The following is a 24640-nucleotide window of genomic DNA, read 5'->3' on the forward strand; positions in this document are numbered from 1 at the left end:
TCTGGTAACTTATGAAATAAAACTTCATGCTGATTCCCTCCTAGAGGGAAGCTAGCAGGCATGTGTTATTTTTTAATTTTAATATTTTATTTTTTTAAGTTTTTACTTAAATTCCAGTTAATGTACAGTATATTAGTTTCAGGAGTACAGTATAGTGATTCAGCACTTCCGTAGCACACCTAGTGCTCATCACAGCAAGTGCCCTCCTTCATCCCCAGCACCTGTGTCACCCAGCCGCCACCCCCCCCCCCCCCCCGCCCCGGTAACCATCAGATTGTTCTCTAGTTAAGAGTCTGTTTCTTGGATTGCCTCTCTCTCGCTCCTTTTTCCCTTTGTTCATTTGTTTCTTAAATTCCACCAATGAGTGAGATCATGTGCTATTTGTCTTTCTCTGAGTGACTTATTTTGCCTAGTGTAGTACTCTCTAGCTCCATCCATGTCATTGTAAATGGCATGATTTCATTCTTTTTTATGATGATTAATATTCCAGTATATGTGTGTGTGGGTGTGGGTGTATACATCTTCTTTATCCATTCACCAGTTGATGGACACTTGGGCTGTTTCCATAATTTGGAGATTGTAGATAATGCTGCTATAAACATTGGGGTACATGTACCCCTTTGAATTAGTGTTTCTGTATTCTTTTGGTAAAAACCTAGTAGTGCAATTGCTGGAACATAGATTAATTCTATTTTTAACTTTCTGAGGAAACTCCATACTATTTTCCAGAGTGGCTTCACCACTTTGCATTCCCACCAACAGTGCAAGACGGTTTCCCTTTGTCAGTTATATTTTTAATTTGTATTAAAGAATTATTTTAATAACAAAGTCTAGTCAACACAATCCCTGTGGTAGGACTACAAACATAGCCTCATTTATTTATGGTGGTATCGAGTAGGCAGAGTAGTGGTGTTTGAACACCTTACTTATGTAGTTGACTGGACAATCACCTCCACTTGCTTTGGCTATCAATTCTACCCACATTTCCTTTGTGCCCATTTTATGCAAATCACTGTACTTACAAGGTCCATGGAAAGTACTGACTTGAAGAGTGACTTCACGTTATACCAAAAAGCTGTTTGGCCTACTCGTTTATAAACTTGAGTTCCAGAAATTTTCTGGATTAACATGCTTCTTGACCTCCAGAAAACCCTTTAGCCCCTGTGAATCTGTCTCACAGTGGGCAGTGTGGAAAAAAAAAATTACTCCCCACCTTGACACAATAAAATTTTTGTTAAGAGAAAATGAACATACAAACTCTTAACATGTAAGCATCAGAAGCTCGTAAAGCTGTTGTTTATAGAAGCATAATTGCCTTGGCCTTTTGGAAGAATGTCAGCCGTGTTTAATTCACAGCTAACCAAATGCGTGGTACACACAGTGCCTCAGGCCCATGGCTCTCCACCATGCCATGTGCCGCTCAGCGGAGGACTGAGCAGGAATTAAGCATAAACTAAGCTCTATAGGAGATAGCTTATTTAAATACCGCAATTAAATACAAATAGCTCCATAGCACAGCAGATTAATATTTTAAAATGACAGCCTGAATGTAATCAGTGATTTGATTTATTGCCTAGATTACTAGCACAGGCCTTTTCTGGGCTACATGGGAAGGGAGTATTTCCTCAGTTGTCTGAGCTAGCTTACAACAATGGTATTAGCATCAGGAAGTCATTTGTCAAGAAGATTGTTCCACAATTGTCTAAAGCAAGGAGTTTAGTCACACTTTATGGGATTAGAAATTTGTTTACTAATCATTGTCTGCATTGTGAATATGCCTGGCAATGAGGAGATATAACAACCTATTGGTAAATGAGAATGAGCCATTACCCATCCCCACACAACAGAGCCAATAGAATACATTTACTTTATCACTGCTTCAGTCCAGAAACAAAGGGTTTTGTAATAAGGAGAGGAAGCGTATGTGGAAAGAGATCTGGGCTGAATTCGCTAAGCATAGGGTCCTCAAAGAGAACTGATTGCCAGTCAACAAACCCTGTAATTTCAGATCAGGACAGATCCTTAGAGATGGCATTGTGATATTCCATAGACCAAAATACAGAAGGCCTTGGACTTAGTTTCAAACTGAGGATTAAATAGAATTCAAACAAAATCCCCCAAATCTTGAGGGAGAAGTTGGATTACAAACAACAAACTCTTGGGGGCAGTGAGGACGTCCCTCTTGGTGGGAAGAAAAAGAACCGCCTGACACTTAAAGTGAACCATGGAAAAGGGATTTTTACATGGATACAGAAAACCCTTGCAGGAATCCAGGAAAAAGCAAATAAGAACTCCAAAATGGCAGAAATTATTATGCCCTTTGATTCCTATTTTTCTCTGACAGTTTGTTCATCTGTATCTGTTTTTCTCTATCTCTACTTCTTATTTCTCCTCTCCCTCTCTTTCTCCTATCACTCCGACCCTCCTGCCCTCCCTCCCACTGCTCTTTCTTCTTCCCTCTCTCCTCTGTACTCTGGTTTTATTCTTGATCACTGCTCAGTAGCTGTTCATATCATCAGCTTCCATGTGGTTCATAATAGCCTCGGTCCTGTGACCATATGTCTCTGAACTCTAGCACTCAGGAAGGTTTCTTTGCATTTCTGCCAGGAAGGTTCTTTGCATTTTATCCAATTAGTACAGTTCATCTTTATTAAATACCAGGCTGTGGTAAGAACACCTTACATCCATCAGTTGTGCTTTGTGTGAGGAAGGGAGAGAAGGGAAATTCTGGTGGTCTGCTGTTGACTGATTTGGCCCTGTAGGTTGAAGAAATTGCCCCTGAGTAGAATATATCTAGTCAATCAGGCATTATAACCGCCTGAACCTGTCAAGGGTTTTCAAGACCCAAATATTACAATTCCAATCAACCTCTGTTTGGTTCATCTTCCCACCTCTTGCATGTACCCTGTGTGTAGACCAACCATTTTGAAGGCAGGAAAAGGAGAGCAACACGCTAGTCCTATATCTAGCCAAACTGGAAGTTTACAGATCTCCATTGAAAAACCCAGAAAAATCTAGTGTAAAATCTATTTTCTGGGCATTTATTTTTTTCAGTACCAGCTCTGACAATCTTTAGAGAAATAATTCATTCATGAGGCACTCTTCTAGGTGCTACAGACGCTGAGGTAAATATGAAAGATGATTGCTCCCATTTACAGAGGGTTTTTGTTTTGTTTTGTTTTGTTTTAATTATAGTAGAGATGGTGCTGAAGATTCTGTCATCAGCTGGGGAGGGAGAGCCAATCCCTGGAAGTTAGAGAATGGACAATTCTGGCTGGTATTGCCATCTTGGCTGGGCTTGACAACAGGATACTTAGTTATTTCTAAATAAAAGGTGTTTAAAGCATGATAATATTTGAAGGCTGAGCAAAAGAAGTTCTAAATAGGCAAGTGCCTTGCTAAAGAGATATAAATGTCTAGGAAGGAAAGTCTAAAACCCAAATCGTTGCAAATCTCGTAATTATAGGCACTGATGTTTGTGTAGCTATTTACAGTACTTGGATTCCTGTCACAAGTATTATACTTCATAGTGCTTTATGAAGCATTGTTGTCATTTACAGATGAGAAAGCTAAAGTTCAGGGAGGTCAATAGAATGTTCCTGAAGAATACATCCAACGAGTGAAGTAAAAGAAGCAGGACTCATTTTCTTCTATTACCACAGTAAAGACCTTTTCCACAGTATTCCATTCACTCACTAATGCCATTTGTTCAAACCAGCCAACCAAAGAGACCATGGAAAAATCAGTATAAAACAACCCTGCATAAGAAAAAGGTTAAATGGAGGGCACCTGGGTGGCTCAGTCGTTAAGCCTCTGCCTTCGGCTCAGGGCGTGATCCCGGAGTCTTGGGATCAAGCCCTGCATCAGGCTCCCTGCTCAGTGGGAAGCCTGCTTCTCCCTCTCCCACTCCCCCTGCTTGTGTTCCCTCTCTCGCTGTCTCTCTCTCTGTCGAATAAATAAAATCTTAAAAAAAGAAAAAAAAAAAAAGGAAAAGGTTAAATGGAGATTAGAAAGCTATTGAAAAAAAAAACTGAAACTGAACTTTTAGAAATGAAACATATATTATGTAAAATGAAAAGCACACTGATTAGGAATGACAGCACATGAGATATTGCAGAAGAAAAGATTATTAAGGATACAATAATAGAAAAAATATGAAACACAGATAATTTTTTTAAAAAATAGAGCAATGAGATCACTTCACCCAAAACCATGTAATTGGAGTCTTCTAAGGACAAAAGGGAAGGATGGGGACAAAAGAATTTATAAACTATAGAGCAGATAATAGCCAATTTTTTCAAGTTTGATCAAAACTAGAAACCCACAGACTCAAGAAGCTTAACCTCAAGCATAAGAAAATGGAAAAAATTTCTCCAAGGTACATCATCATCATGTTGTTCGAAACCAGGGAAGAAGAGAAAATCTTAAGCTTCCAGAGAAAAAAGACACACTACATACAGAGTAAGAAAAATAAAGATGGCAGCAGACTTTTCGTAAGAAATGATATTAGCAATAATACAGTAGGACAACATCTTTAAATTATTGAAACAAAAACTGTCAAACTAAAATTCCATACTTTGGGAAAATACCTTTCAAACTCAAAGGCAACAAAATAAATTTTTTAACAAAATAATTTAAGGCAAAATAAAGACTTTTTCAGACATAAGCTGAAAGAATTCCTTTCCTTCCAACCTGTACTATGAGAAATGTTAACAAAAGTCCTTTAAGCAGTAGACAAGTGATAGATGAAAATGTAGAATTATATAAATACATAAAAAGGAATGTGAAGAACATTGGCAATACTAATTACATTAACAAATACAATAAACTATTATTTTGATCTAAGAGATTACTTAACATTAAACACAATAACAATTAGTTGTTATGTAATAATTAAAATGTAATAATGATTGCAGAAAGGTCTGCAGGACCCAACTGGAAATATGCTATTTTAAGGTTCTTATACTTTACATCAAACAATATGATATTGTTTGTAGATTATGATAATTTAAAGATGTGTACTATAAAAAGATGTGTACTATGAACTCTAACCACTAAAAAGACAGAACAAAATATTATAGCTAATACATCACCAAAATAAATTTTAATTATAAAAATATAATAAGGGAAAGGGAAGGTTAAATAAATTGAGAAATTAAAAAATAGCAAGAAGATAAATTAAAACCTAAACATGTCAGTGATCACATTCAATGTAAAAAGTCTAAGCACCAGGGTTAAGAGGCAGAGATTATCATATTGAACAAAAAAAAGAAAGTCCAACAATAGCCATCCTATAAGAAATACATGTTAACCATAGGAAGGCACAGGTAGGTCTATTATTTGTAGGTCTGCTACTTAAAACATTTCACCCAAAAACAACAGAGTACACATTAATTTGAAGTGCACCAGAACATTTGCATGGATAGCTAAGTAACATATGAAAATATGCTCAATGTCATTAATCGTTCAGGGAGGTGAAACTACAATGAAACACCATTCCATAATTAGCAGAATGGTGAGTTCTTTGTCTCTTTTTTTCTTCTCTGCATGTTTTTCTTGGACCAGTCAACTATTATAATCACATCTGATTTACTTTGAGTTATATCTCCTTTTGTTATTTTAGTAGTAAATTTAGGATGTATAGTATACATCTTTAAATGATCACAGTCAACTTATCAGTGAAACTGTACTTCACACAAAGTATAAAAACTTTAGTACATGTCCAGTTGTCTCCCTTAGACCTTCATGCTTTTGTTGCCAGCTGTTGGCAAGGAACTCTATGGCAGGTGGTGAGACTAGAAGGTGGTATAACCATTTGAGAAAACCGCTGGTTTCTTAAAAAGAAAACATGTGCTTGTATGAAGATTTATATACAAATATTTACAGCAGATTGCTTTGTAATAGATAAAAACTAAACACCCAAATGTTCATCAGTAGGTGATTAGATAGGCAAGTTGTGACATATGAAGAGTACTACTCAGTACTAGAAGGAAATGAACTGTTGGTGAACACGATAGGAATAGATCTCAAGCTAAGTGAAGCAATTAAAGTGTACAGTTTATTTCCACTTATATAAAATTATAGAAAAAGAAAACTAATAATAAACTGATCATGTAAGACATCAGATCAGTGGTTGTCTGAGGAGTTGGAAAGGGAAAGGATAAGAGGAAGCGATTGCAAGAAGTCCAAGAAAATTTTTGGAGGTGATGGATATGTTAGTTATATTGATGGTGGTGGTGGTTACATGGATGAATACATGTGCTCAGACCTGGTAAATTACACATTTTAAATATATGCAGTTAATTGTGTGCCAGTTATACCTCAATTAACTAAGCAAAAAAGTCATTGGCAAAAATTAATTTAATTGCTCTATTAACAGTACTACATTAATGATGCATTTAGACTTTACAAATTCATGATACAGAATTGCTCTTCTAGGTTGATGGTGGTGGTGGTGATGACGACCACAGCAGGGATGATGCCCGTGATCACCGTCACTACCACCGTTGTGTTCTGGCACTTTGTCATTTACAGTGTGAGGCACATCTAATAGTATTTAAATTCTAGATCTTCTAGTGTCATAGGCATTTGTATCTTCACATTTACAGCTGAAAAAGAGTCTCAGACTTTCCTGAAGTTACGGTTGTACAGCCAGAACCCTGGCCTCTGCCACCTTCTCTAAGTACTTGAGTGTCTCACTAGAGGTTTCTGGAGGGGCCAATTAGTACATAGTACCGTTGTAAATTTTTCATAGCTTATTGATTTCTATATAATAAGTCATTACTCAAAAGAATGTGACATCTTAGGCACATCTACTTGCACTGATGGATTATTTTTCCCCCAGTAGTTACACAGCATTTTATTTTTTATTTTATTTTATTTTATTTATTTTATTTTATTTATTTTATTTTATTTATTTTATTTTATTTATTTTATTTATTTTATTTTATTTTATTTATTTTATTTTATTTATTTTATTTTATTTATTTTATTTTATTTTTATTTTATTTTATTTTATTTTTTCATTCGACAGAGAGAGAGACAGCCCGCAAGAGAGGGAACACAAGCAGGGGGAGTGGGAGAGGAAGAAGCAGGCTCTAGCGGAGGAGCCTGATGTGGGGCTCGATCCCAGAACGCCGGGATCACGCCCTGAGCTGAAGGCAGACACTTAACGACTGAGCCACCCAGGCGCCCCTACACAGCATTTTAGATCACTTTTGTTTCAGGCCATGATGATTTTCATGTCTTTTATGGACATTCGTGTTGTCTTCCTGCCTAAGTTTTGAGCATTTTGAGGGAGAGGACCTCCTAAAATAATGTTGGGTACAAAATAAGCCTTAATATATACTTACTAATCATTTTCAAGTGATAATTTCTAAAGTTAATTTCTTACCAATGGAAGTGTCTTTTATAAGCTTTCCATTTCTACTATTGCTTAACCCTGGTGCCTCCCGTCTTACTGTTCCTTCAGTGACATTTTCCCCCAAGAAGTTTCCGAGATCCTTCTTCTCTGTGTGTGCTTGAGCATCATTTCGTGAACTCGAACGTTTGCTTTTTCATTAGCATCTGCAGCTTCCGTTTTTCTGCCTGACGACATTCTACTAAGGCCCTTAGTCTTCATGAGAGGCTTGTTTTTTCTTTCAGTTGTGTCTCCACCCAAAAAACTTTGCTGCTTTTGATTAGAATTAGACCTGAAGGGAAAAAAAAGGACAAAATGTTTTTTTGATTTGGTTAAAGCACTGAAATAAGCAGTGAAAGTAACCTCGTGAGCTTTTACTATGACTAGATTGTGTCATCCTTTTTTACTCTGTCCACACAGAACTAAGGATAAAATACAGGTCAGATCAATCAAATTTAGTAAATCTTGAAGATCTCCATGGCTTTCTCAACTTCACTGTTAAATTATTTGGTACTTAATATTTTTTTTAAGATTGTATTTATTTATTTGAAAGAGACAAAGATAGTGACAGAGATAGCAAGAGAGAGAACAGACAGGGAGGAGAGGGAGAAGCAGGCTCCCTGCTGAGCAAGGAGCCCTGGGATCATGACCTGAGCCAAAGGCAGATGCTTAACGAACTGAGCCACCCAGGTGACCCTCTAATGGCATTTCTTGTACATGCCAAGTACAAACTAGGACACAGACAAAACCTGATTATGTAAAACTGGTTATTACTAGGCTGAGTCATATGAAATTGCTGATATTCAACTCTGCTGACCTACAGAAATGGCAATTTCTTATGATTCAATTTAAAGTAATATCTTCTATTACAATTTTACCTGAATCATTAGTCTTAACTTTTTATCTGGTTGATAGTGGTTTTTTGTACTTTTTCGGTTAAATCATGTTTACAGTTGATCAAATTGGGTTGTTTTATATTTATTACTCAAACTTTTGGAAGTTTGAAAACAATCAGATGTTTGGCTAAATTTTTCTTCTAGCTGTTCATAATTACATAGATTCAATTTAACGTTTCAAGACACTTGAGTTTTCATTTTAGTGATAAAGTTTAGCTAATGTAGATGCCAGAATATCACAGATGTTGTCAGCGTTTTGTTGTGTTTGTGCAGTGGCTTGTTTTTTGTGTGTTTTTCTTTTTGGATTCCATCTCTTGGCATTTTCTATATTATCCAGCTCAAAGGGGTTCCAGAGAGGACTAAAGTATAACCAATGTTACTGTGTATGAATTCTTAAACGAAGTAATTCCACTCCAAATAAATGATTGAAGCTTGGATTTAAATGGAAAAGCTAATTGGAATGTAATATTTGCTAGCATTTCTTTTCTTTAGCAATTCATTGGTGATCACTACAGAAGTCTTCCATAAGCTGTGCTGTGTTGCTGATGTGTGGAATGAGAGGGCTGTTAGCTAATAGCGTTTACCTTTATGATTGCTGCTCCTGCCAAGTGTGGTGTTCAGATAAAGTCTGGTCAGGCAGTCGTTACAACTGCAACTTGTTACTGACATTTCCAACATTGCTTTAAAGTTTCTTGGGAGAATAGCTGCTCTTTTTTTCCAGCAAAGAGTGAGGGGGAGAATCTAAGAGAAAGGCAAATTAGGTGCCATAGAAACTAATGGTGACTAATTCTGTTCTCTTCCCCAGAGATAAATTCTGGCTCTTCAGTTCAACTCTTTTTCTCTGGCCAGAAGTACTCAGAAGCTCTTGAAAGGTCTCTTTGATATGCAGGGGGGAGGGGAAGGAGAAGGTGGGGGTGGAAAAAGGTGCTTTTTATTAGTTTTTTCTTTCTTTCTTTTTTTCCCTCCTTTTCAGGTGGGCTAGTATGGGAAGGGGATGTATTTCACAAATATTGTATATACACATTTTATTTAATGTATAATAAATATGCTCCCTTAAGTCAATATAATATGAAAAGGTAGGTTTCACTTATCTGATTAGTAACGATTTAAAAGTGATAATACTCAGTATTTGTGAGAGTATAGAGAAAGAGTTACAAGGGTAAGCTCATACATGCTTTCTGGAGGATAGTTTAGTAATCAGGTGTGATTTATATGTATATGCAGATGTGTATGTGATTAGTACACATGCCTCCCACCCTAGAAAATCCACTTTTAGTAATTTGTCAAACTACAATATTTTTACAAGTTCATAAAAATATGCATACAGGGTGTTCTGTGTAGTGCTGTAACAGTGAACTGGATACTACCTAAATGTCCATCTACTGTCTATGGGGGGGGGATAAACTGAATAAATTAGGGTACATCCACATCATGTAGTGTATCATGTCACTAAAAAGAATGTAATCGTGTGTATGTCTGGATGTACATGGTATATTAAGTTTAAAAAGTCAAGATGCCAAATGGTATCACATTTGTAACAATTCAAATGAGATATATAGAGAAAATAATGTGTCAGATCTTTTAAAAGTAAATAATAGTAAACAATGTTTACATTAAAATATTGACAATGACATTTAATAAGTAATGCACTGAATACAACTATATAATGACATGAATTATGTTCATTGCAGTGAAAATTGGTAAAGGGTGCTCAATCTTTTCTTAAAAGTCTGTAAAGCATCTGTCTACTTATAAAGAATGAGCATAGAACATTGCTGATAATAAAATGTTTCATATTTATAAAGCAGTATTATTTTTTTCCAAGGCATTTTTATACCATAATTTTCTTTGCAAATCACTCATTGTACCACCTAGTACAAAAATGGTCATTATTTATCAGTTCTTTTCCTGAAGTACGATTTAGAAAAATGCTTTTAGCATAGGAGTTTTATCTCTCAAGATGCAAATGCTATGGCCTCTCAGGGAATGCCAAAGAAATGCTGAAAGGAATAAGAATGAGAACCACAAAGTACTTCTAGCTAAGTATATAGCTTTACATATTTCTCTAGGGCACTTTCTGCATAAGTTTGGCATAAGTGCTGGCCTGTTGCTCTTCCATTTAGTCCCTGAAGTTTCTGCAGCATGCTCTGTATCTCAGGGAACTAAACTCCAAAGGTTATATTTCCCAGATTTTCTTGCTCAGTAGGTTTAGTTGTGAGGAGGCCCTTGGATAAGATCAGAGGTGGGAGGACAGGGGAAGCCATAGTGTTTCTTTACTTCTCTCTCTGCCTTGGACAGCACCACCATGATCTGAGTCTCCTCCATGATTCAGGCTCCTGTTGGATGGGACCCCTTCGCTGTGGTCCAAGTTCCTGTCTATCCTTTCACATTGTGTATTCTTGGCATCCTTGTCAGTGAACCTTTGTACACAGCTGGTGGGAATGCAAAATAGTGCAGCCACTATGGGAAACAGTATGGATTTTTCTTAACAAATTGATAATAGAACTACCATGTGATCCAGCAATCCCACTTCTGGGTATTTACCTAAGAAAAAATTGAAAGCAGAATCTCAAAGATGTATTAGTACTCCTATGTTCGTTGCAGCATTCTTGGTAGTAGCCGAGACGTGGAAACTACTGAAATGTCCATCAATAGGTGAATGAATACAGAAGATGTGATATATACATACAGTGGGCTATCATTCAGCCTGACGAAAGAAGGAAATTCTGCAATATGCACCAACATGGATGAGCTTCGAAGACATTATACAAAGTGAAATAAGTCAGCCACAGAAAGACAAACATTGCCTGATTCCACTTAGATATCGAAAAGTCATATTCCTAGAATCACATGCTAGGATGGTCATTTCCAGGAGCTGGGAAGAGGGAGAATTGGCAAGTTACTAATCAACAGGCACAAAGTTGCAATTAAGCAAGAGAAATAAGTTCTAGACATCTGCTCCACAACATTATACCTATAGTCAACAATACTGTATCATATGCTTAAAAATTTAAGGGTGTAAAAAAAAAAAAAAAACTACAAAGCTACAGTAATGGAAACAGTATGACACTATCATAAAGGCAGACATATAGATTAATGGAACAGTATAGAGAGTGCCCAAATAAACCCTCACCTAAAACAGTATTTTTAATATCTGAATGAGATTTTATCGCATTAGTATTGATTATTTAATCAATTTCCTGTTTTGATGACTAAAATTTTTCCTGTTTCCTATATCTGTAGTAACTTTTTGTTTGCTGTTAAAGGCAAATTATATTTATCTGTTTGAGTGATAGAATTTGCTGCATTAGTTAGCTATAATTAAAAACCTACTAAGTGCCCAGTACCCTTCTAAGTGTTACATATATAATCATCTTTAAAAGATAATTATTGATATTCTAATTTTATCAATTGGACTTGGAGACTCAATGTAACTGCATAACTTGCCCAAAGTCATACTGCTAGTAAGTGGCTCAAATGAAATTTGAATCAGGCAGATATTTTTCCAAGCCTGTTCTATTACTCCATCATACCTAATACACCTTGCCCTTGAAAGTAAAATGAAAATGGCATAACTTTGGGGTGCCTGAGTGGCTCAGTGGGTTAAGCATCTTCCTTTAGCTCAGGTCGTGATCCCAGGGTCCTGGGATAGAGCCCTGCATCTGGCTCCCTGCTCAGCAGAGAGTCGACTTCTCCCTCTCCCTCTGTACCCACAACCCCCATTCATGCTCTCTGTCTCTCTCAAAATCTTTTTAAAAAATAAAATAAAATGGCATAACTTCTATAAACCACAGATCTTGGAATATTCGAGCTACAATAGGACATCCGCAGAACAGGGCAACATGCACTGTTCCAGGCTCTTTACAGTTAAATTTTGCTTTAGAGGTCATTGGCATACAGCTTCTTTATTTCATGGGCAAGTAAGTTTAAGGGAAAACAAAAAACAAAAAAAAACGCATGTCACCACTGAAAGTCAGACTTGGGAAGATAATGTCTTTACTCAAATGTCAAATAAATGTCAAACACACATCCAAAGTCAACTTTATTTCTGACTTCAAACAAATGGTTCAATTTCAGCTACCTAATTATGTCACTAATTGGAACATGCATATTTGTAATATTTAATGAGCAATAAAAAAGAGTGTGATTACTCTTACTATAATATTTGTTTTTATTTTTTTATTTAAGTATAGTTGACACACAATGTTACATTAATTTCAGGTGTACATCATAGTGACTCAACCCTATATGTTATGCTACGCTCAGTAGAAGTATGGCTACCATCTATCACCATACAGCACTATTACAATAATACTCTTATTTCCTGTCCTGTACATTTTATTCCTATGGCTTGTTCATTCCATAACTAGAAGCCTTTAACTTCCACTTCCCTTCCTCATTTGCCCGTCTTCCCACACCCCTTTCCTCTAGCAGCCATCAGTTCTCTGTATTTATGTCTGATTCTTGTTGTTTGTTTATTCATTTGTTTTTTAGATTCCACATGTGAGTAAACCATATGGTATTTGTCTTTCTCAGTCTTATTTATTTCCCTTAGCATAATACCCTCTACATCCATCCATGTTGTCTCAAATGGCATGATCTCATCCTTTTTTATGACAATGTAATATTCGTGTGTGTGTGTACATGTATATCTTCTTTATCCATCAGTGGACACTTAGATTGCTTCCATATCTTGGCTATTATAAATAATGCTTCAGTGAACATGGGTGCACATATCTTTTTGAATTAGTGTTTATTTGTGTACATACCCAGTAGTAGAATTGTTGGATCATATGGTATTTCTATTTTTGATCTTTTGAGGAAACTCCATACTGTTTTCCACAGTAGTTGTACCAATTTACATTCCCACCAACAGTACACAAGGGTTCCTTTTTCCTCCACATCCTTGCCAACACAAAATAGAAAGCTTTTGTCTAGTAAAGGAAACTCTCAACAAAAGCAACCTACTGAATGAAAGAATATATTTGAAAATGATGTATCTGATAAGGGGTTAATATCCAAAATATGTAAAGAATTTATAAAACTCAACACCCCCTCCCCACAAACAAATGTTAAAAAAATGGGCAGAGTATGTGAATGGACGGTTTTCCAAAGAACATATGCAAATGGCCAACAGACACACAAAAAAGGTGCTCAATGTCACTAGTCACAAGGGAAATGTAAATCAAAACCACAATACACAACTGATAAATTATTGAACACTACATCTGAAACTAATGATGTACTGTGTGTTGGCTAATTGAACTTAAAAATTAAAAAAAAAAAAAAATATATATATATATGCCTTCAAAAGGGAAAAAAACACAATGAGATATACCTTGCACCTGTCAGAATGGCCAATCAAAAAGATAAGAAATAACAAGTGTTGGTGAGAATGTGGAGAAAAAGAAACCGTGATTTTTTTTTTTTTATTTTTTTTTTTAGTAAGCAATTTTGAATATCTACTTGCTACAGGTCCTAGGGATTGAAAAATGAAAACCAACAAAAACAAGAAAACTCCCAGGGGAAGTTTCACTCAGAGGTGGTATTTTCTCCGGGTGTTGAAAGACAGGTAAATGCTCATCAGGTAGAGGAGTAGGGAAAAGAAATCCTTGTCCTAAGAAACACAATGAACAGTGTGTCTGCATTGGAAACATATATGACAAACCAAAGAAATGGTGAATAGAAACTACACCTACACAGCTATTCATTTCTCCTATTTTTGAATGGGCTAGTTGGTTCTCCAGTTTTCTACCTGCTAATTTTACTTGAAATACATTTGAAATATAGCATTATATGAATTTAAGGTGTACAAAACCTTAATTTGATACGTTTCTATATTGTAATATTACTATTGTAGCAACAGTGCCCCTCTCATGTCACATAATTTCTTTTTTTGTGGTGGGAATAATTAAGATCTGGTCTTTCAGCATACTAGATGATTATTATAATGTTATCGATATTCACTGTGATTTCACTAGCTCTCCAGGACTTATGTATCTACTAATTGCAGGTTTGAACCCTTAAGTAAAACCTCTCCTATTCTCCCAACCCCAGTTTCTGATAGTCACCATTTTACTCTCTTTTTATAGTTTTTTTTAGACTCCACATATAAATGGTATCCTATAGATCTTGTAATATCTGTCTTCGTAAGTGGTCTCTCTCTTCACAGCAAAATGGACACTAAAGGATTTGTCTGAAGGTTTTTTACCTTTATTATTTAACATCATTAATTTTGATTAATTAATGCTAATATTTTAATAGTATTTAACAATTCTTAAGACAGTTATTAAAATAATTTTATTCTGCAACATTAGTATCTGAAGAAAATACTGGATATAAAGATAGAATATAAGACTTTGAGGTATTCATGATCTAACTGTGGGGCTCGAAGGTGGGGCAGACAAATGGGTCTATCTTACAAGGTATTACTTTGCCCTTTGGTTCTAGGATCTGTTCCGGTACAAGGGCATCTTTCAGCCAACCTTTAAATGCCAGTGCATGAATTTCTCTTCACCTCCTGTCCTTTTTCAAAAGTGCCGCTAATAATAGAATTGATTTCTTGTCCTAATTTTTATCATCTTCTTGGTCATTAATTTATAGAATGGATCTACAGTGCACAATTACTATAAAGAAAAACCTCAAGAAAACTTAAAAGTGAGATGTTGGGGACTGTTTTTTGATCCTGACACTCATAACTAAATTGTCCTTTAAAATGAAGGCGGGAGTAGTTGCTGGGCATGGTCCCTGGGTTTTGAACTGAGTCTGTTCATCTACTGTAATAGAATTCAAAGGTAATAGGGTTGGGATCTTAATTCAGGAGCAAATGAGACATCAATATGGCAATGGAAGTGGGTTACATAACTCATAATAAATCACTAAAAGGAAATATGAACACTGAGTGTCTCACAGTATTTCCATTTGCTGGGTCAGAGTTTAAAGAATCAAGCTGTAACTAGAGAATTTAATTACTGTTTAAAAGGCTGCTGCTGCTTTGCCTCAGGATGGCTCTTGCCGGTTTCTGGCTGCTGATTTTCTCAGTGTTATGCCTTGAAGATCTGAGTTGAAATGGGATTATTTACAATTACTAGATATTTTAAAGACCACTTTTGTTGATTGTACCAGATAAATATGAAGAATAAAATACAAATGTTTACTAATTCTGCTACATTTCGATACATACCCTTTACAGCTGGTTTCAGTGCAAACACACCCACACCCACACGCACACATACACGCATACACCCCCCCACACACACGCATGCACACACGCGTGCACGCGCACATGCATTTATTCATATATATTTAATCTCTCTCTTAACGTTTCCGTTAACCAAACCCGATATAATACCATTTAAAATATAGAATTCTCGTTTGCTACACTTAAAACGTGTGGCTATAATTTTGCATAATTTTAATAGACGTGATTTTGAACGTAACATCACTTCCTATGGCTTTTTTCCGGACAGAGTTGCCACGTGATATATGTTTTACTCGCTTCATTAGATCTAGTGCCGCTGTAGGTGCACTTTTCATTCTTCGAACAACTGTTTGTTAATATGCTACATTAATAATGACTTCCCATCAGAGTATGATTACTTGGGCAAGGGCTTCTTTCTTCCCATCGAATTCAGGCTTTATGGACTTGATGAAATTCAGGGGCATCTCTCAGAGTAAAGCATCATTCTCAGAATGAGTTAAACTCTGATGACTTGCGTTTTATTTTGGTTTTGTTTTGTTGGTTTTGTTTTGTTTTTTGCTTTAATCATTGAAGATAGGTATTGGGCCTTCTCTGGGAAACTCTAAATCTAAAAATATTTGCATTGAGACTATTTGCAAAGTTGGAATAAATAATTACATAGGGATCAGTCATTTGGATGGCTGCCAAAAATAATTTGGCCAAATAGTGGTTGACTTTATAGAGATACGGTACCTGTGAATTAAAAACATAACATACACGCACACACAAATCTTGAGTCCAGAGGGATAAATGTTTTCCTTTAACTTGGTAAGAAATAACATATCTTATTACTATGGAAATAAAACCAGTTTTTAACAATTAAGAAAACATAGAATTAGACATATGAACCATTCTTTAAAGAAGGCAATTATTTTTAGTTAAAGGAAAACTACAAGGCAAATGGGTCTAACAATATTTATCAAGAGTTTGTGTAGTAAAATATCTTATTCTCTACTGAAAAAAAAAAAAAAAAACAAATTCACAAACTGGTAGACTAAACCAGAAGTCTTGGCTATCTAATTAACCAGGTTGGATATGGTCTAGTAGAGGGAGATTTAATGGGACTATGTTTTTTTTCTATTATATGTGTCAGATTTTTTCTTGTATGTAAAGATATTTCTCTTGGTGTCAAATTTTGTTTCCTTTGTGAGCCTTTTATTTCCCATCTGAAATGCAAAACTTCGTATTTTCATAAAAGTCGGGATTTATGAAACATGTTAAATAGTTAAGTGACATAAAACACAGCAAGTATAAAAAATAGTAACAGCTCATAAATTAAACATTTTAAATTATTTCGTATACAATCAAGCAAAATGAACTTCATAGTTTATTATTTTCCTACTTGATTTTATTAGAATTTCATTCACTTTCACATTAAGCCACGGTTCTAGATTAAAAAAAAGCAGTTGATTTCATTCAGCAAGAATTCCAGGTATAGGCATTTGAGGGCTAGTATAGCACCTGAATTATTCCAACAAAGAACGTAGTTTATTCCATTTTCCTGTTTTAACATCTAGTGAAAGCTGTTCTCTATCCACATTCCAGAGTAATTAAAGAGGAAAGCGTAAGAGACCAAGACCAGAAGACTTTGGCTTATATTTAATTGGCAAAACTATGTCAGGTGGTCATCTCCAGTTACAAGGAAGGCTGAGCTACTACATAAAAGTAGAAAAGAAAAAGGAAGGGTCTAAATGTTGTTGAGTAAATACATTTATAGTGTTGGACACCTTCTACCTCGTTGACCATTCAACATTTATATATAACTTTTCTATCTCTGTATTTAAGTAAAATGAATTCATCCTCTTCCTTCCAAGGTAGGCAGTCCCCAACTTTTATCTGGTTACTTCATTTCACTTGAAGTCCATGATCTTTGTATAGTCTCTCCTTCAGCTCTGGGTTTGGTTCTTTGTGACCCCGGGACTTATAAATTAAAGGCATGTCATCTTCCTCCAAAATTCCCAATGTATTATTGTGATGAGAGAAGAAGATAGGGTAACAGCAATTTAAAAATCTCATTCAGTAATAGGGAAAATGGGAAAGACATGACCATTGTTGGTACGTTAGCAAATATAGACTCCTGCTAGACAGGGATACTCAGGACTTTCTGATCCTAGCAGCAGGAGCAGTTACTTGGCTAACCCATCTGGCAGCCCCTTGTGCTTTCTAGGTGAATTTCTTTTATCCATTTTTCCTCCAGGTCCTTGGTTCTACATCTCGGGAGACCTTCCTTGCTCAATTTGTCAATGCCTACACTCTAAGCAGGTACTCTGGAAAGTGAAAGCAAATGAAAGAGGGCTCTAAAAATAATTTAAAGGTACTCACTTCACAGGACCTATACTAAAGTAAGAAAAATGCAGAGGAGATTAGCATGGCCCCTGCATAAGGGTGACAGACAAATTAGTGAAGCATTCCTTATTTGTTGATGATGATAAGAAGCAGCAGCATAAGACTAAGGCATTTACAGGGCACCTGGGTGGTTCAGTTGGTTAAGTATCTGTCTCTTGATTAGACTCAGGTCATTATCTCAGGGTTGTGGGATCAAGGTTGTGAGATTGAGACCTGCATTGGGCTCACACGCTGGGCCTGGAGCCTGTTTGGGATTCTCTCTCTTCCTCTCCCCCTGCCCCCCCCCCCCATTAAAAAAGAAAGAAAAAAGAAAAGAAAAAAGAAAAGAAAAAGGCATTTACTTTAAGTACAGCTGTAGCCAGCCTGAGGCACATTTGACAGTACTGTTCCCTAGAAAATTTACCAGGATTCCAGGAGATGGGCTTCAAGACAATTTTATGAGTAACCACATAAGCCTGCACAGTTTAACTCCTCACTGCCAGCTCCTGTGCTCTAATTAATTTCTCTTGACCTCGTGGTTGCTGCCTCAGCCTTTGCAAAATAGTAAGCATGCCAAGGTGGGAATGAATGCCACACCACTGATTTCATCTCTGCCGCTAAATTCCCTTCCTTGTCGCGCAGAGACTTCCTGAAGGAAAGTGTTTGAAAAGCCCAGGGGCAACAATTTTATCTCTTTTTGAAGTTGCACTTAGAAACCCTTGCTGTTACATGTACGTTACATTTTTATATACAGAAGCTGCTGGCTTTCCTCAACCTTGTGGGGTTCCAAACTATGATATCCTCAGCCAATTTATACTGCAGGACACAAGCAGAGTGGGCCTCTTTGGGCGTAGCTGTGCTGCCTTGCCTCGCTGCTTACAGACTGGCTGGATTTAGTTTGAGTGCATCTCTACTGTAGTGCATTTTTCGAAAGCAGCCAAACTTAATACACATGGCAACATTCTAAATTTTATTCCAGCCATTCACATGATAGAAAAGCTTTGCTCGACCTGTGCCCAGAGTTGCAAGGTATAGCAAGCAACAGTTTGACCAGCTGTTCTGCTATTGTTGGAAATGAATTGGCTTTCCAGACTGAGGTCGTGAAATCTTTGCCAGCGACCCCCATCATGTCCTCCACAGTCAGTTCCACAGAAGTCCTGTTATCGAAGCTCTCTTCGTTGTTTTAGAGTTACTACATTCGTCAGTATTCTTGGTTGCAAATGAACTGGGGTTCACTGTCATTAGTTTTAGGCAGAAAAAAATTATTTCCTACACTGTTAGGTTGCTCAAGACTGTTTGGGGAGGTCAGAGTGCCTGCCTTTGAAGCCACTGTAGAGAAACGATGTCCAATTACATCACAGGCTTTCTTTGGAGAAAACAACATTGCCATCATTAATCAATATTTTTGCTCCTTGAGACTAAATACCAGAAACTCTGCATCAAAATACTAAATGCTCCACCACCACTGTGGCCCAATGAGCAAATTCTCAGAATAGAACCACTGCTTCACTCTGTTTAATTTTGAGTTCACATCTTGCTTGAATGTAGGTCAAATAACTGGGCCATCACTACAAAGGAATCTAGGAATGGGAGTTTTCTAGCTTCAGTCTTGGGAAGATGAGGAACATAAGGAGGAATATAGCCACAATGGAAGGAGAATGTTCAGAGATGCTGAGCACCCATATGTGACGATTCTTCACCACACTGTTGAACTCAATCTCTGCTTTTATATGCATTGCAGAATCTCGTGTCATTTCCAGTATTTGCAGTAGTGGTCCCACAATTGTCTTTATTCTGCAGAGATCAGAAATATATGTTTCTGACAGTTTAAACCTGAAACATAATAGCAAACATTGTTTATTTTTAAGTATTATTTACAAAAATTTCTTTGGGAAAGATAAAGTAGCAACTGGCATGTCTTTATGAGGAAAAATACACAGAACCGATGTTAGTAATAGATGTTACTAATAGAGGAATCTGGCTGGGGGACATGCAGGGACTCTCTGTCTTCTCTTTGCAACTTTTCTCTAAATCCATAATTATTCTAAATTTAAAAATTTACTTAAGAAATAAAAAATAGAATCAATGAGGCATACAGAGATACTCAAATTCCCTTCAGCAAAATCACAAGAACCCGGGCACATCATTGATTATATTTGTTCTGAATCCATTAATATCGCATGCACTTTATTTTGACTTTAAAAAAGGAAGAGTATGGTTGGTTTAATTATCTAACCTCACTAAGTCTCGATCGTGTCTGTAGGTTAATAGGTGCTCCAAAAATAACTGCTGTGTGGGTGAATGAGTAGATGGATGAGGGAATGGTGAACTCTTGATGGCACAATAACAAAAAATACAAACCAAATTAATGAAGAAGATAATGGAAATGTGAGCAGTCATTTGGAAGGTGTACTTCCATCTGGTACAGAGGAGTTATTTCTAATAGGAATTTGAAAAGAGATATTATTGTCTCTCTCTTCATCTGATATAGACACATACAGAAACAATGTGCATATACAGTTATGAATTATGTATAAGGAAAAGTTATAATGTATGCATGTATGTATATATGTTATACTGTTTTATATGGATTACTACTTGTGTGTATATGCGTGTGTGTGTGTGTGTGTATCAAGCTAAAAATCTTTACCTTAAATTTACAACAAAAACTAGAGCCTCAAATATTTATTCTTAAAAATGAGACAGGATATTTTGATTTTGTTAAATAACAGATTCTAGAAATATTTACCAATCTCTATTAGGTAGAGTTTGCTATTTATTGCACTTGTTATTTGCAGTTAGAATGTTTTTACATGGCTGTCTCCTAGAACCTATGTGAACTCTGGTGATTTATTTTATCAAAAACTGACAAAAAAGGATTTTGGCTTTTGTAATATTTTGCATTTTAAATTTATAGCAAGGATAACTATTTTGATTGATATTCCAAGTTTTCTTTCATTTTTCTGAGAATGACACAAATGAGCTAGGAGCTGATATTTTTTTGTTGTTTCTACATTGATTTCTTTTTTTCTTTTTGGTAGCAAAGAAATTAAAATCTGAGCTACTTTTAATATAAATTTGGCATTAAATGCCAAAAATTTCTCTATCTCAATATCCTCACTACTATAATTCCAGGTGTTATCTTTGGAATTCCGAATTAGATAGGAGACAGCTGTGCTGTCATCTATTCCAGCCGCTCTCCTTGGCTGAAAGTGGTTTTGTTTACTGCAATGGATACAGTATCATTGACAAATTATTTTTCCTTCCCCACTGTTCCCATCACATTTTAATAGTAAAAGAGCTATCAAGATTGGAGAATTTCTTTGATATACATGATATTTCTAAGAATGACATTATTTTTCCTTTGAGTATAATAAAGGGAATTTTTTGGCAAAACTTTGTGGATTTTTTAATGAATATTTTGTGAATGCTACATGCATGCCAGAAACTATGTGAAGAACAGAGATATTAATAAACCTAGATTCTACCTTCAAAAATAACCTATGAAATGAGGACATTATATTAATGACTACTATAGATCAAACACTTAAGTGTCTGTCACTGCACTAACTGCTGTATTATTTCACTTAATGTCTATAAATATCTTCTACGGCAGGTATCATTAACCTCATTTTATAGATTCTTTGAGGTTAATTCAGGTAGAAATAGTTAACCCTATTAGACCTAATGACCCCCTTTATATAAAGTAATTCTCGATGACTTTTTTTATGCTGAAACAAAATAATATATAATTTCATCTATGAATATAATTTCAAAAAGATCAGCATAATGTTCCAACTATAATATAAAGAAAAAAATATTTAATGTAATCTAATATGTATTTTAACATATAAGGGTAAAATACAACTATCCTGGAATGCATAATTTAGTAGTTACATGCTTTCATATGTTGGTAGAATTAGCATGTATGTGATTATCTCAGCTACAGACTGATACACATACGTTGATTCAAATACTTTGAGCGATTTTGACATTGGTAATATAATCTCTCAAAGTGGAAAACAGCTCTTGGTAAAGTTCTGAACAGCAACAACAAAATTTTTCTTTGATTATTGATTTAGACACTAACTGTTTTCTAAGAAATTTCTATATCTTAAAATACATAGAAGAGTTGGTGTTTATATGTAAAAAAAACAAGTCCCAAACTGAGTTGATTTTCAATGCATTTTGTGTCTTTATTAATGCCTTTGCATCATTTCAAATCATGCAGACTGTCCAGCAGATGGTAAGGTGTCCAGATCCCTGGCCTACCCCACCTAATGCCACTAGCGCCCCTGAAGGTTTATAACAACCCCCCCCCCAAAAAAATCCCAGAAGTTGCCAAAGTGCTCTATGTAGAAAGCTCTAGGTTACATAGAAATAGTGGGGCTTATTTTTCACCTTGTCATGTCATACTGCAAGTTTTATTCTTAAATTTGCAGTATTATCTTGCCTCATAGGTTAATGGGAGAGTGAGAACTCTGTCAGTAGTTCTTAAGTATTTTTTATGCCATGAGTCCATTTGGCAATCTGGTGAAAACCATGGATGCTGTTCAAAATCATTTATTTGTATATTTCTAAGATATATAGAATTGAAAAGAAAATTATTTTGAAGAATACTTATAGGACAGTAAATGATAGTTAAAAATAATATTGCAAGTTTCATAACAATGATAATGTTACATATAAATATCTTGGTTTTATTGGTGACAAAATCTTCCAGGTACTCATAATACAGACATGGCTTGTTGTTTATGTTCATAATTGAAGGAAAATAAAGATGAAATTATTTTTTTTCTTTTTTCAAGTTATTTAAATTTCAGTTAACATACAATGTAATATTAGTTTCAGGTGTAGAACTTAGTGATTCATCACTTACATACAATATTCAGTGCTCATCACAAGTGCCCTCCTTAATCCCCATCACCCATGTAGCCCATCCCCCCACTTTCCTCCCCATCAACAAACTTTAGTTTGTTCTCTATAGTCAAGAGTTTATTTTCTGATTTGCCTCTTTTTCTTCCCCCATATTATCTGTTTTGTTTCTTAAATTCCACATATGAGTGAAATCATATAGTATTTGTCTTTCTCTGGCTGACTTATTTTGCTTAGCCTAATACACTCTAGCTCAACCCCTGTCACTGCAAATGGAAAAATTCATTCTTTTTTATGGCTGAGTAATATTCCATTGTAGATATGCCACATCTTCTTTATCCATTCATCAGTTGATGGACATGTGGGCTCTTTCTATAATTTGGCTATTGTTGATAATGCTGCCATAAGCATTGGGGTGCTATGCCCCTTTGAATCAGTATTTTTTTTATCCTTTGGGTAAATACCTAGTAGTGTAATTGCTGGGTCATAGGGTAGTTCTATCTTTTTTGTTTGTTTTTTGGTTTTGTTCTTTGTTTTCATTTTTAATTTAATTAACATATAGTGTATTATTTGTTTCAGGGGTAGAATTTAGTGATTCATCACTTGCATATACCACCTAGTGCTCATTACATCAAGCGCCCTCCTTAATGCCCATCACCCAATTACTCCATTCCACCACCCACCTCCCCTCCAGCAACCCTCAGTTTGTTCTCTGTAGTTAAAGCATGTCTTATGGTTTGCCTCCCTGTTTTTTATCATGTTTTATTTTTCATTCCCTTCCCCTGTGTTAATCTGTTTTGTTTTTTAAATTCCACATATGAGTGAAATCACATGGTATTTGTCTTTCTCTGAATGACTTATTTCGCTTAATACCCTCTAGTTCCAGCCACATTGTTGCAAATGGCAAAATTTCATTCTTATTGATGGTGAAGTAATACTCCATTGTATATATATTTCACATCTTCTTTATCCATTCATCTCATGATGGACATCTGGGCTTTTTCCTTAGTTTGGCTATTGTGGACATTGCTGCTATAAACATTGGGGTGTGTGTGCCCCTTCCAATTACTATGTTTGTGTCCTTTGGATAAATACCTAGTGGTGCAATTGCTGGGTCATAAGATAGTTCTTTTAACTTTTTGAGAAACCACCATACTGTTTTCCAGAGTGGCTGTACCAGTTTGCATTCCCACCAACATTGTAAGAGGGTTCCCGTTTCTCTGCATCATTGTCAACATCTATTGTTTCCTGAGTTGTTAATTTTAGCCATTCTGACTGGTGTGAGGTGGTATCTCATTGTGGTTTTGATTTGTATTTCCCTGATGTCAAGTGATGTTGAGCATTTTTTCATGGGGCTTTTGGCCATTTGGATGTCTTCTTTGGAGAAATGTCTGCTTATGTCTTCTGCCTATTTCTTCACTAGATTTTTTTTTGGGGGGGTTGAGTTTGATAAGTTCTTTATAGATTTTGGATACTAGCCCTTTATCTGATAGGTCATTTGTGAATATCTTCTCCCATTCTGTAGGTTGCCTTTTAGTTTTGTTGCTTCCTCTGCTGTGCAAAAGCTTTTCAGCTTGATGCAGTCCCAGTAGTTCAGTTTTGCTTTTGTTTCCCTTGCCTCTGGAGACGTGTCTAATGAGAAGTTGCTGCGGCTGAGGTCAAAGAGGTTGCTGTCTGTGTTCTTCTCTAGGATTTTGATGGATTCCTGTCTCACATTTATGTCTTTCATCCATTTTGAATTTTTTTGTGTATAGTGTAAGAACGTGGTCCAGTTTCATTCTTCTGGTTGTGCAATTGCTGGATCATAGGGTAGTTCTAGTTGTAACTTTTTGAGGACCATCCATACTGTTTTCCAGAGTGGCTACAAGAGTTTGCATTCCCACCAACAGTGTAGAGGGTTCCCCT

General features: G+C 35.9%; 1 protein-coding gene and 1 non-coding gene across 2 annotated transcripts in view; both read left to right on the top strand.

Moving 5' to 3' along the window:
* UNC13C (unc-13 homolog C) overlaps nt 1–24640 on the top strand; it is a 631335-nt gene that overhangs the window by 323090 nt on the left and 283605 nt on the right. The gene's annotated exons all lie outside the window — the stretch shown is intronic.
* On the top strand, nt 17850–17955 carry LOC123801882 (U6 spliceosomal RNA). The gene has a single exon (XR_006782357.1). It is a non-coding gene; the product is annotated as a U6 spliceosomal RNA (small nuclear RNA).

This window comes from Ursus americanus, chromosome 36, assembly GCF_024610735.1.
Source record: "Ursus americanus isolate L20-20 chromosome 36, mUrsAme1.1.p, whole genome shotgun sequence".
NCBI classification, from domain to species: domain Eukaryota; kingdom Metazoa; phylum Chordata; class Mammalia; order Carnivora; family Ursidae; genus Ursus; species Ursus americanus.